This window comes from Pteropus alecto, unplaced genomic scaffold (genome assembly GCF_000325575.1).
Source record: "Pteropus alecto unplaced genomic scaffold, ASM32557v1 scaffold101, whole genome shotgun sequence".
Classification (NCBI taxonomy): Eukaryota; Metazoa; Chordata; class Mammalia; order Chiroptera; family Pteropodidae; genus Pteropus; species Pteropus alecto.
Window position 1 is genome coordinate 12,821,823 of NW_006432945.1, and position 12,683 is coordinate 12,834,505.

At 38.8% G+C, this 12,683-nt stretch overlaps 1 pseudogene; it reads left to right on the forward strand.

Annotated features, from left to right (window-relative positions):
• LOC102889638 overlaps positions 1-5,346 on the forward strand; it is a 47,064-nt pseudogene extending 41,718 nt beyond the window's left edge.
• The last annotated feature ends 7,337 nt before the right edge of the window (positions 5,347-12,683 follow it).

Below are 12,683 nucleotides of genomic sequence, written 5' to 3' on the forward strand. Positions count from 1 at the left end.
AAATTTTATGGGCTACACACGTGACTTCTGAGAGAAGTGACTGTCAAGGCACTGACTCCGAACCAACGGTGATTCAGTGGACCCAAATCTCTCTGAGTCCAGCAAAACCCAAGAAGCGAGCAGCGTGAAGTTAGAGCCTTGTTTCCCCTGAGTCACTTTGAGGCCCAGTTTGAAGAAGTTCTGGGAAGAGCTGTGGAGCACCAGAGCTGCAATCTGCCTTTAGAGGTGGTGCTAAGGTTTTGATTCTGTGCTGTCTGCTTGCCAAGGAGCTGTTCCAGGAAGCAGGAGACTCTGGAGTGACCCAGAGGATCTTTCAAGAGCTGTTGACAGGAGCAACTGGGGTTAGCACAGCCAGCAGAAAACGCCACGGCGAGTCATGGCACGGAACGATACAGAGAGGAATGGTCCCCAGGAGCGAGGGCCACTGGCATCCCCTGTCACTGAGGGCCATAATCCGCTAAAGCTGCACCATCAATAGCAATTTCTAAAAGACAGTGCTAGAAACTGCCAGAGGAACTGACCCTCGTTTTTCAAGGCCGCAGACCCTCGGTTGAAACTGCAAGGTCTCAATTGCTCAGAAGTGTCTGTCCCTCCTCACTGTCAGTTCAGCGGATCAAAGTGCTGATCACCGAATAGCAAACCTTAGAGGGGACAGCATGTGCTTGGAATCAAAGGACCTGGACTTGAGCTCTGGGTTGTCCATTCTGTGACCTTGGGTAAGTCTCTTAATCCTCTGAGCTTCAGAGGATTTAATGAGTGAATATATATATATAAAAAAAAAATATATATATATATGAAAATGCTTTTTTTCACATAACATAAAGTACCAGGAAAATCAAAAAACATTGTAATTATTTTTTCAGTATATTCCTCAATAAATAGCAAAATGAACAATTTTGCACAAGAGAATCTGAAGGGAATCTAGCCCCAGAAAATCTGAGTAGGGGCCCAAGCCAGTTTTAAAAACCTTTAGTAGAAACATAGCTAAAAGGATGAGGTTTAGAGAATGAGAGTCTCACTAATGAGTAGGATCAGATTCAAACTCGTGATCTCATGTCATTGGGCCTTTGCGTAGATGTGGTACAATTTTTCAGCTGCTTCATGTTCTTGAAATCCCATTTTGTTTCAGATGAAAAACCACCTGAAAGTTTCCTGAAGAGGCTTTTTTTTAGGGAAAACTTAAGGTTAACATCTCTGAGGTTGATCTTTGCTCAGCATAGTCCCTCCCAAAGTTCCTTGAGAAAACCAGGAGGCAGCAGCAATGTTTCAGCAGTCGAGAGAGAAGGACACATTACGAGACGTGATCACAGCTGCCGTGTTGAGTCAGGGTGCCCTTCTGATCCGGGCAGACTGGTGCCGGGAGGACGGCCGTGACCTCTGCCCTTCACCACCAGTCTGGTGGGTTCCTGCTCACATCAAGGGGGGCACTACCTCCAGGCCTCCCCAGCCCCGGGCTCTGTCTTCTGTGCTGGCAACTAGTGGTGCTGTCTGACAGACTCCATCTGCCTCTCCACTTTGAGTTTCCACTACTGCATTGACATCTGGGATTCAAAACTATTCCACCTACTGTCAACAGAGCCTTCTTAAAAAAAAAAAAAAAAAAAAAACACTCAAGAAGTGAAACAACCCAAACGCTAAAATGAAACAGAGAAAAACAATTATTTTTGTCTTGTTTTTTAAATACAGCTCTCCATCCCCCACGTGTTTATTCTATAATTAGAAAGGGTGTTATGATCACTCTCTAAAAATCTTGTTTTTGTAATACTGAAATTACCATATGATATTAATTTGGGGAAAGAAAAAAACAGGAAAGCAGCTACGGCACAAAGAGTTCTGCAATGCAGTACCATGGAGTTTCAGAGGCGAGAGGAATAACTAAAAAAAATGGTCTATTCATGTTTTCAGGCATGAAATGATGAAATTGTTTAGTTTGAGTACACACTGAGTCTTGCCCGGACTATTGCAGTAGACTAAATTGATTATCTTACTTCCCGATTGTTCCCTCTTCTGATTCAATCTCCAGAATATTGTCCTGAATCCCAAATCTGGTCATGACATCAGTCTGGTCAGAAGCATTTAGTAGACCCTCATCGCCTACAGGACTGAGGACTGCTCCCCCAGACTTGGTATCCAAGGCTCCCCCAGTCATTTTCTACAGAGTTGACACTGCCTCACCTGGGCGGTATTTGAAAATGTTGGGGGTTTTCTTCTCAGTGGTCAAAATAACATGGAGCACAACAGGATTTGGGAAGTGGGACCAGGAATACACACTCCCTGAGATGACAGAGAACCATCCACTCCCACACGCCAACAGCACACCCACTGAGAAACTCTGAGCCTAACTTTTCTACTTTTCCTAACTTTATATTCTACTCCTTCCTCTGCCATATCCAACACCCCAGCCACCCTGACTAGTCCCATTTCTCATCTAAAAGGCTGTACTCACGCTAGTCTCTAACCAGAGACCTTCCCAAACCACGATCTTTGCCACCCTTGGTCCTTCAAAACCCAGAATAAACTATCCCTAGCCTCCAGTCAACATGAATTTCTACCACTTCTGTGAACCCACATGACTTCGCTTATACCTCTGCTTTAATACTTACTGTATTCTGCCTTATATTGTTGCCATTTTTATTACTCTTATACAGCTTTATATACCTCAAACACTGAGCTCTCGGTGCCTGGTACTTAGTAGATTTGTTGAATGAACCACATTATTTAAATTTTTTTTTCTATAAAATATATGGGGACATTTTATACTTTTTAAACTACTAGTGGATTTAATATGTACTCTTATTAGTTCTTCATTGGCAAAAATCTGTTTTAGTAAATTGAAAAAAAAATGTTTGGTTTCCTGCCCCTGTAACTTAGGGTTAAATCCTTTCTAAAGAAACAGCCAAAAGGAGTGAGTCTTCCAAAAGCCACAAGGAGCAGGAAAATGTAACTTTGGTGTCACCCAGTGAGAGCTTTGTGTACACAGAGCTCCCCAAATGACTAAACTTTACAAATTTTAGTTGACTTTAATTCAACTTTCCAAAAAAAAAAAAAAATTTAAGTCACCTTTGGACTGGGATGAAACGTGGAAAATTTCGACTCAAAGTAAGATTTTTTTTTTTTTTCTAGGAAGCTGTGAGCAAAAGAAAACAAGATTTGGCGAGAGCATTCTACTACCTCTATCACAGGACAGGTCGCTGCCAGCGCCACACTTGTTGATGAGACGTTTGGCCAAAGGCCCACTGCAGAAATATAGTCTGTGACTTTATTTTGCTGGAGATTTCATCCGTGAAGATTTTCTTTTCCAGTTACAAAGTTCTCCCCAGGGGGACATAGCTGCTTTTTGGAAACCTGTGACGTGTTGGCAAGTCTGGCCCTGTTTACCATGGAAACTTGTACTTGGATGGGACTGCAGTGTGTGACCTGGTAGAAGCATAGATGGGTGTTTGGTGCCTGCTATTTTTTTCTTTGTGTTGGTTTGGAAATTATAAATCACAGAACCAGATCAAATAGCTTTGATCTTTCCAGCTCATTCGTTCATCGTGGCGTAGGGTCATACCTGCGTAGACTTGAAAATACAGTGACAGATGACAGAACCCGTTATGGTTAGAACTTATGCATTTGGTTCTGATCGATCTGCATTGGGTTGCCCGAAAAAGGAGTAGACTATTTATAAGCTGAATGTTTTAATGTCTGCTTATCTGTTGTTCTTTCTTAGGGAGCTCTAAAATATCTAGCTTCGAAATTGCATCGACAGGTTTTTGGTGTTTTTTGGTTTTTGTTTTTTGTTTTTAATTAGAAGGAAAGAAATTAACCAGTCTGCCTGCAAACAGATATTATCGGCTTTCCTCTAAATAACTGTTTAAAGCATCTGGTCCAGGATTGTGTAAGAGATTTGTTTTTATGTCTTTGGGAAATAGTTAACTGTCTAGTCCAGGACCTCATCACTTCTTGCCTGGATTACTGCAATAGTGTCTAACTTGATCCCAAAGCACGATTCTCACACCCCACCCTCAATCCGTTTGCCACACTCCTTCCTACTGGCACTGTCATCCAAAAAAACAGATCTGACCACCCCAGTCCAATGGTTAAAACTCATCAAAGGGTTTAGAGGAGCTTTTAGGCAAAAGTGCCAATTAGCATGGCATGCAAAGTTCCGTTCTAGCCTTCTCTCTTGCCTCATAGTACTTTCATTCTATTCCACTGTACCACGTGTTACACTCTAAGTCATCACTCAGTTGAGCTTCTTTGCCTTTGAACCAGCGGTTCCCATGCATATAATGTCACCTCTGGAACTCCCTACCCTTTCTCCGGCTTGCTTCTCTTCATCGTTCAGCTCGTATGCCACTTTCTCCAGAAACCAACCCAAAATTTCTCGCCTAAGAAAGTCGCCCCACAGTGTGTTCCAGTAACCTCGTGAGATCTGTAGGATGGCAGCTATCATCCAGTATTGCATGTTAATAGCATGGAAGTTCCAAGAGATCATATTTTTTCCCTTTCTAACATTTTGAGGAAACAGAGTAGATTTAAGAACCAAGTTGAATGCAAAGAAAGTTCAGACAATCTAAAAGGAATTGAAGACTGCGAGTCATGGCTGTGATCTTAAGAACCATCCGAAGTGTGTCACAGCTCCAAAGCATTGGATGCTGATAAACTGACCAGTGTGTTTGCTCCTCGTCCATCTACTGGTCCAAAGCCGAGAGGATGTCTCCCCTTCATCGTTCTAAGGAATAGACGAGTATGCTCTGACAGGAAAGTAGATCTGTATGCAGCAGTGAATGAAGGTAAGGTTGATGGCAGGGTCCAGACTGGCCTGCCTTAGTGGTTTAATAGACGTCGTCAGCTTTGACAGCACCGAAGAGAATTGTTACCTCATCTATGACACCAAAGACCGCTTTGCTTTTTGTCATATTACATCTGAGGAAGCCAAGTACAAGTTGTACACAGTGAGAAGGATCTATGGGCACAAAAGGAATCCCTCATCTGATGAACACAGCTGACCCCAGCTGCTACCCTGATCCCCTCATCGAAGTGAATGACGCCATTCAGGTTGATTGGGAGCTGGCAAGGTTACTGATTTCATCAAGGTTGACACTGGTAACCCGTACATGTTTAACCAGAGGTGCTGACCTGGGAAGCCTTGGTGGATCACCAACAGAGAGAAACATCCTGGTCCTTTAGATGCGGTTCATATGAAAGATGCCAAAGGCAACAGCGTTGCCACCCGACTCCAACATCTTTGTTATCGGCAAAGGCAACAAGCTACGGATTTCTCTTCCCTGAGGAAAAGGGGTCTGCCTCACAGTTGCGAAAAGAGAGACGGGAGACTGGCTGCCACAGAGCAGTGGCTGAAACGATCTCTCCATGATGTAAGTGGAAGGGTCTTCGTACTTAATTAAATGCAGACAATATGGCATAATTAAAAATAAGAAATAAATAATGGCATAAATGATTTAAGAACCAAAAATTATTTGTGCACTCACCATTCAAATGATTTTCTGACCCTTTGTACTATGTGTGTAATATTCACCAGCCAACCCAGAGCAACTAAAATAAAAATGCCAACCACAGTTTGTAGCCAATAAGCCACCTCCCGTTATCCCATAGATATTGGTAATTTTCAGAATAAACCATTTTAAATTTACTTGAATACAAAAGAATTAACATAAATGATCATCTTTAGCACTTTTGATGAAAAAGTATGTTGTTAACTTGAACCAGTAATAGGGTTTACAAATATCCCTCAGATTTGAAACAATCTGCTTATAAGATATGTGACTTTTCCACATTTTTAAAAATTCCCACATAGGCATTGACAGCTCAAAGAGCACAGTCTTTAATTGTAGTGATGATAAACCCAACTCCAGTTCAGAACTTGTACTTTCTGGCATCTTCTACCTTAGCTCCAGGGATTAAAATCAGTATTCGAAATCAGCCTTCTACATTAAAAAAAAAAAAAATCTACAGAGTGTGATTGATGTACAGCTAGACCCCAAAAAGCATCCCTTCCTGCCCCCCCACTTTTACTGATCAGTGTCTGAAACTACTTTAACAAACAGAAAATACAATAAGAGAAAATAAAGCTTAAGATGTCAAAGACATTACCCATTACATTAAATTCACTCTGCCTATTATATTTCCCTTTTTGCCTTCTCTGCTAGGAAGCTCAGATCCCAATTTACTGTTCAGTTATAGTAAAATTTTTCTAATTTCTACTTTAGTTAGAAACCTCATCCTTTTTTCTATACTTTATGAACAAAATATATGTGCCCCCCTCATTCATATGTGGAAGCCCTAACCCCTAGTGTGGCTGTATTTGGAGTTGGGGCCTGTAAGGAAGTAATTAAGGTTAAATGAGGTCATAAGGGTAGGTCCCTGATCCAACTGAATTAGTGTTCCTACAAGAAGAGACACCAGAATGCTGGCACAATCTGTTTTTCTCTCCCTCCTTTCTTCCTCCCAGCACATGCACCAAGGAGAGGCCATGTGAGGACATAACGAGAAGGCAGCCAGGAAGAGAACTCTCACCAGAAATCAAATCAGCTTGAACCTTGATATTGGACTTCCAGCCTCAGAACTGTGAGAAAATAAATTTCTGTTGTTTAAACCACCTCGTCTACGGTATTGTGTTGGCAGCCCAAGCTGACTATGGTATACATGATTCCTGTCTTCAGTTTTTGTCTGATCTTTACTGCTTACCTGGCAACCAGTCCTTAAGTTCTTGTTGCCATAAAGCCTGCTGTGCTACATCTCTTACTATCCACCCACCAGTCCCAAAAACTTTGCAAAAATATTCCACGAAGTGAAAGAAATTAAGAATTAATAACAGAGCACAATAATTTGGGGGCTACACTCAATCTACACTTGCAACCTTAAAATTGCTTTTTAAAAAGAGTTCTCTCTAACTATAAAAAGCAATAACCTTTTTCTAACTTACAGTGTTCAGTTTTATCAGTGATGTTTCTGTAAAACTGGCAAAATAAACAGGTGTGCTGTCGTGACTTGATTTCATGGGATAGTGTGTCCTTACTGAACATGGGAACCCACACCCCGTTACCATTTTTTTCACGTTTTTCTCTTTTTTTCTAATCTTCAATCTGACCCACAATCCAGTCCCATCCCTCCGGTCTCAGGCCTTTCCCTAACACAGTGTCAGCAAATCATCTCAATATGGCCTGTTTCCTTGCTGCCATTCAGCTTAATTTGTGAAAGCTGTTCTCATAAGACTTATAGGAGAGCTATCCTATAAGCTTTATGAAGTATCAGATATTCTAAGAGAAGTATACAAGGCTAATAGTAGTCAATTAATAGTTTTTGTGTCAAGAAAAAGAAATCATTAAGATAACAAGCATTTCCACTACAGCTCATATGCTTAAAACTTTCTTTAAAAATTCTTCTCCTTATGAACTAAAATATTCTGTATTTGCATTGAGTGAAAAATTATGTCACTGGAATACTTGAGATAAGTCTATTTTGACTTCTCTTTTTAGGTATAGAAGTAAAGAAGTGACACATTTACTTATTTAAAACTGTATTTGATCATTTTTACAAAGACAGCTAAGAAGTGGTTGCACCTTGTAGATTCTTAGATATCAATGAGAGGTAGTTTTAGCGAAACCCAGAAAAAATAATAAAGTTAAATGTGATTTGCAAATACTTTATGGGCAACTAAGAAAAAGTCTTAACAATCTCCTGGATGAGCTTGTCAAGATTAGCCAGCCTCCTGAGCATTTGGAAAGTGAGCAGAGTTAAAAGACTCAAGCTGTAACAGCATCCAAAGATGAAATGACCACAACCACTTAGCTGTCGAGCATGGAGACAAGTATGCCTCGATAGAAGACCATCGGTTAGAAAAGTGAGCACCAGATCTCACTAACTGGAGAATTAAAGTACTTAGTGTTTTCTAGAATTGCCCCAAAAGAGCTGACCAGGTCTAACATTTAAGATGTCATGGACTCCCCAATATAGACCTCCCTAGTCTTTTATTCCATGGTCCTATCACAGAGCCTGCTCTACAGTCAAACTAAACTCCTCCCTGACCACTCATGTTCCATGTTCCTCTGCTTTTTCTTTGTAATACTTACCACTATCTGAAATTATCTAATTGATTTGTTTACTGTCTGTCCCTTACCTCTCGAAAGGTAAGTCTTATGAGACCGAAAATTTTTCCTTCTTAAGTGCCGGATCTCCAGGGTCTGGGACAGTGTAGGTACTCTATAAATATTTATGGAACGAATGAATGGATGGATGAATGAATAACATATCCCATAAACATCTGAAGTTCATCACCTCTGTGCCTTAGCATCTAAAGCTTCTTCCATCTAGAATGCCTGTACTCCCCTTCCTCTATTATTCTTCATAGTCCAATCGAAATTTTATAGCATCTGGGGCTGTGTTAGATTTGGCGGTGTGCAAGCTTCAGCTCCCTTCATAGAATGAGAGATATTTAAGAGATCGGCCTTTGGTGGTTTCTGTTCACAGACACACACACACGCGCGCGCACACACACACACACACGCAGTATCATTCAGTAAGCACTTACTACATTAATGAATGAAACTAATGTACCATCCAAGTTCTAAATGTGATTTCACTTTTTCACAAGAAAAGTGGACCTATTCCTTAGTGCTATGGAATGGCAGAGGAAAAATATCAATTACATGTGTTCAATTCACACAGAAACAGCCAGAGTGGATGACTCTGATGTAAATTCAAGCGCAGTATCATTCAGTAAGCACTTACTACATCAATGAATGAAACTAATGTACCATCCAAGTTCTAAATGTGATTTCACTTTTTCACAAGAAAAGTGGACCTATTCCTTAGTGCTATGGAATGGCAGAGGAAAGATATCAATTACATGTGTTCAATTCACACAGAAACAGCCAGAGTGGATGACTCTGATGTAAATTCAAATCATTAGTTAATAAACCTGGATTTGATTTTGTCATATTAAGATCAGTTGTTCCCTGCCTGGCTTCTGGGACATACCCAGGACTCCCTAGGGCATTCTGATGGGCGTTTGGAAAAACAGAAGGAAAAAAAGAAAAAACAGAATCTTCCCAAACTTACATAAATCTACAGGGGCCTCTGTCCATGGGTTTACGTCAGGCTGACCTCTGCTCAGCCCTAGCTGGAGAATCTGGCTTGAACAGGTCAGTTGTGATTTATAAAGGCAGAAAAAGAAACGCTTTTGTTCATCCCTTGAACTGAAATATCTTAGTACCAGGTCAGCATTTCTAGTCCCACTCATTTTTTTAACCACCAAATTCCCTATTAAAAGTATCAATATTTAATCTAGTGATTTTTCTCTGCAATACTTCCATGCCGTCTTTACCTTATAACACAGAAGCATATCTTTTTCATTTCAAGTTGCTATGTAATATCTCTGGCTGAGTCTAGAGATGAATGAAATCTGTGAACAATACTACAGTTGGTGAAATGGGGAGTTAAAAATTGGCCAGTGAGTCTCAAAAGTTCATTTTGCGATACCTAGGTTGTGATACCCGAAAGGTATTACAAAATTCTTAGAACTACATTAATTTGGATTTACCTTTAAATTTCTGAAATAAATATGGGGCGATAGATTTTTTTGACACAAAACATAACAAAAGTTATTGCATCTCCAAACATTGCAAACTATTGTTCCCACAGACAGACTTAGTCCATTTCTTGACTATTGTTCAGTTGCTTACTACAAAGTTTAGATGTTTTGTGATGATAATGAATTCATGTTTCCTGCATTTAAAGTTTTTGTATTTAAAACGATTGACCCTTCTTTAAAACCTCTGAATTAAAAACCTGATTTGTATGGGAAGGTTACACAGATAACTAATAGGAGTTCCACCAAGGAGTTACTTCCAGGCTTCAGGCTGGCTTGCTAACATTAGAAGAATGCAAAGAGTTACCCTGTGGGCAAGATAGAGAGATGCCTATTGATTCATTGACCCTAATCCATTCCACTGATGCTAGTGATAGACAAGAGTATGGCTCACTCATGAGACTGCCTTTAAACAATTTAAATACACTATACACACGGACTTGAATTAGGAACAAAAAAAAGGAGATAAAGAAAGGTTAATTGAACAGTCTCAATCCCAACTGCATGAGCACAGAGCTGGAAAGTCTTTTCCTTGGTACCAGTACACTCAACACAAGTAACAGTTGATACTTGTTTACTTAATAGTATTTAGAACTTATTATGTAGTATTTTTTAGTACTTACTTTGTGCCAGAAATTGTTCAAAGTCCTTTAACGCATCAGCCATTTAAAGCTCACAGCAGGTAAGTAGGTGGTAGGCTACTGTTATTGTTTTAAACATTTTACAAAGGAAGAAACAGACACAAAGACAATGGGCAAATTGTCCCAAATCCTACAGCCTTTAAGTGATGGAGATGGGTTTCAAAGGTAGGAATTTATGGCTCCACAGTCCACACTGTGAACCAGTATGCTACCTGCTTAAGGGGTACAGGCAAGTCTATAAAATGCTGGTGAAAGAGATCTTGAACTTACAGACTATTCAGGAAGCATTGCACAGGAACAAAAAAATGGTGACTAACCAAGGGGTTGCATTGCTGCAAACAACCTAAAACAGGCAGCAGACTAATCTAGATCATACAGATGGGTGTTACTAAGATGTGTACTCCACCTGCATCGTCACCAGAGAAAATATTCCACAATTGCGAAATCATGAAAAACCATCCAGAAAAAATATCATGCATTTGTTGTGGGCAAATCAAATTACTGAGAAACATGGTAAATACTATCATGATGGATTTTCCTCAGTTATATTTAAGAAGTTAGATGTACCCTTATTGGTATGTCAGTTACAAAGAGGTAAGTAAGAAAGGAACAAATAAATATCACAATGAGGCATCACTGAACTAATGTGATCATGAAGGCACTGGAGATGTTTTGAAGAAACATCATTACTCCTTCAAAGTCATTTATCTCTTAAGAACAACACGCTAAAAAAAGAAAAAGAAAAAGAAAGAAAGAATAATGGACTATGTCCACGGTCAGCGCAAAAACTCCTTTAGACAATGTGAGGAACTGTAATCAGTGAAGATCAAATTAGAACCTCATTACTAGGTCATCGTTTTCTTTGGTTTTTTTACAACATCATTTCCTATTTGTTCATTCTTCTTTCTCTTCTTGGCATCAACATATGTGATAATGATACACAGTTTTACAAGACAGGCACTCCATCTAAAGTAGGCATGCCCAGGATGAAGCACCTAGACATGCCTAGATTGGTGAATCCTACCATATATTGTGATCGATTTCGTATAAGCAACCCAAATTAAGGAGATTACTTCAAGGAGCCAGCTCTAGAGAACCATGACTTAAAAACCAATGCTTTGAACCTAATAGAGACTCAAAATTGTGAATATTATTAAATAATTTAAATTCAACTATTTCAGCAACCGGAAATGTCACAGCTATCATTACAGTCCTCACTGAGAATAGTAACACCCAAATGCCCATCCAAGATAATGAATGGGATACAGGTTTGGTATTATAATTAATGAGATGACCACATGAAATGCACCATTTCTGATCTATTTAATTGCTTAGTAGATCACTTGGACAATTATATAGCCTTAACTAAAAATCTTATTTTACACAGAGGAACTATAAATATTTCAATAATATTGATTTATTTTTATGAAAGAAAAATACAAAATTAAAAATTGAATTAAACCTGCAAATGAAAAACATGTTATAAACATATTTAATCATCTAACGCAATATTAAGGCACTTTGAAATATGCAGAACATTTAACCACATCTTCAAATAACACCTTTGTCAATGGCAAGTGAGTTGTTAATGAAAATTACATTTAAGCCTTCCTTATTTTAAATAAATTCATAGCACTTAAAGCTCCAGCAACATGGTGTTTTAGCATTTACTCTCTTGCCAGTGATTTTATAAACTAATAAAATTATAAAAACAACAAATATTTTATTATTAAAATCCACTAAGACAACACACCATCATTCTCACATATATATCTTTACAAAAATGATTAAAAAGTAATAATAATGATTAATTATGTGCTATTACAATTAGGACACCAGGGACATTGCATCCAGATTAAACTGCCTGCACTAGAAATGTTATAGCATAAAATCTTCCTGAAGAAACAAACATATTTCATTGGTTCATTCATTTATTTGTTCAACAAATATTTTTGAGTACCTATCAAAAGACCTAACGTGTTGTACTACCAACTTTTGATAAGTATTAATATATTAATTTATTGTATTTTTAATTCATATAGCCTATCGTAAGCGCAACTTAACATTTAATAAATTCCATGATGAAACTTTTGAGAAAGTCTCATATAATTTTCTTAAAATGTTGTCCTTGGGCCAATTTCTATTTGTAGACAACTCACATTAAAAAAAAATGGGGGGCAATGGACCATATCAACAACTTACTTCCAAATATTTCAAAAGAAAAAATGACTGTGCTGTACTTGAACCTTTTCTGTGTGAGATTTCTCTTCCAAAATAGATTTATTTATTTTTTTAACATTGAAAAAGAATAAAAAAGGCAGGCTAGAAATTGCATCCTCCGAGACTTTTGAATAGTTCCACTGTTGGATTAAGCCTGAAGGCTCTAGTCCTACTTGCTCTGCCTTCCACTTGGTAAATCCTTTTCCATTTTAGGGCCTTTGCACTTT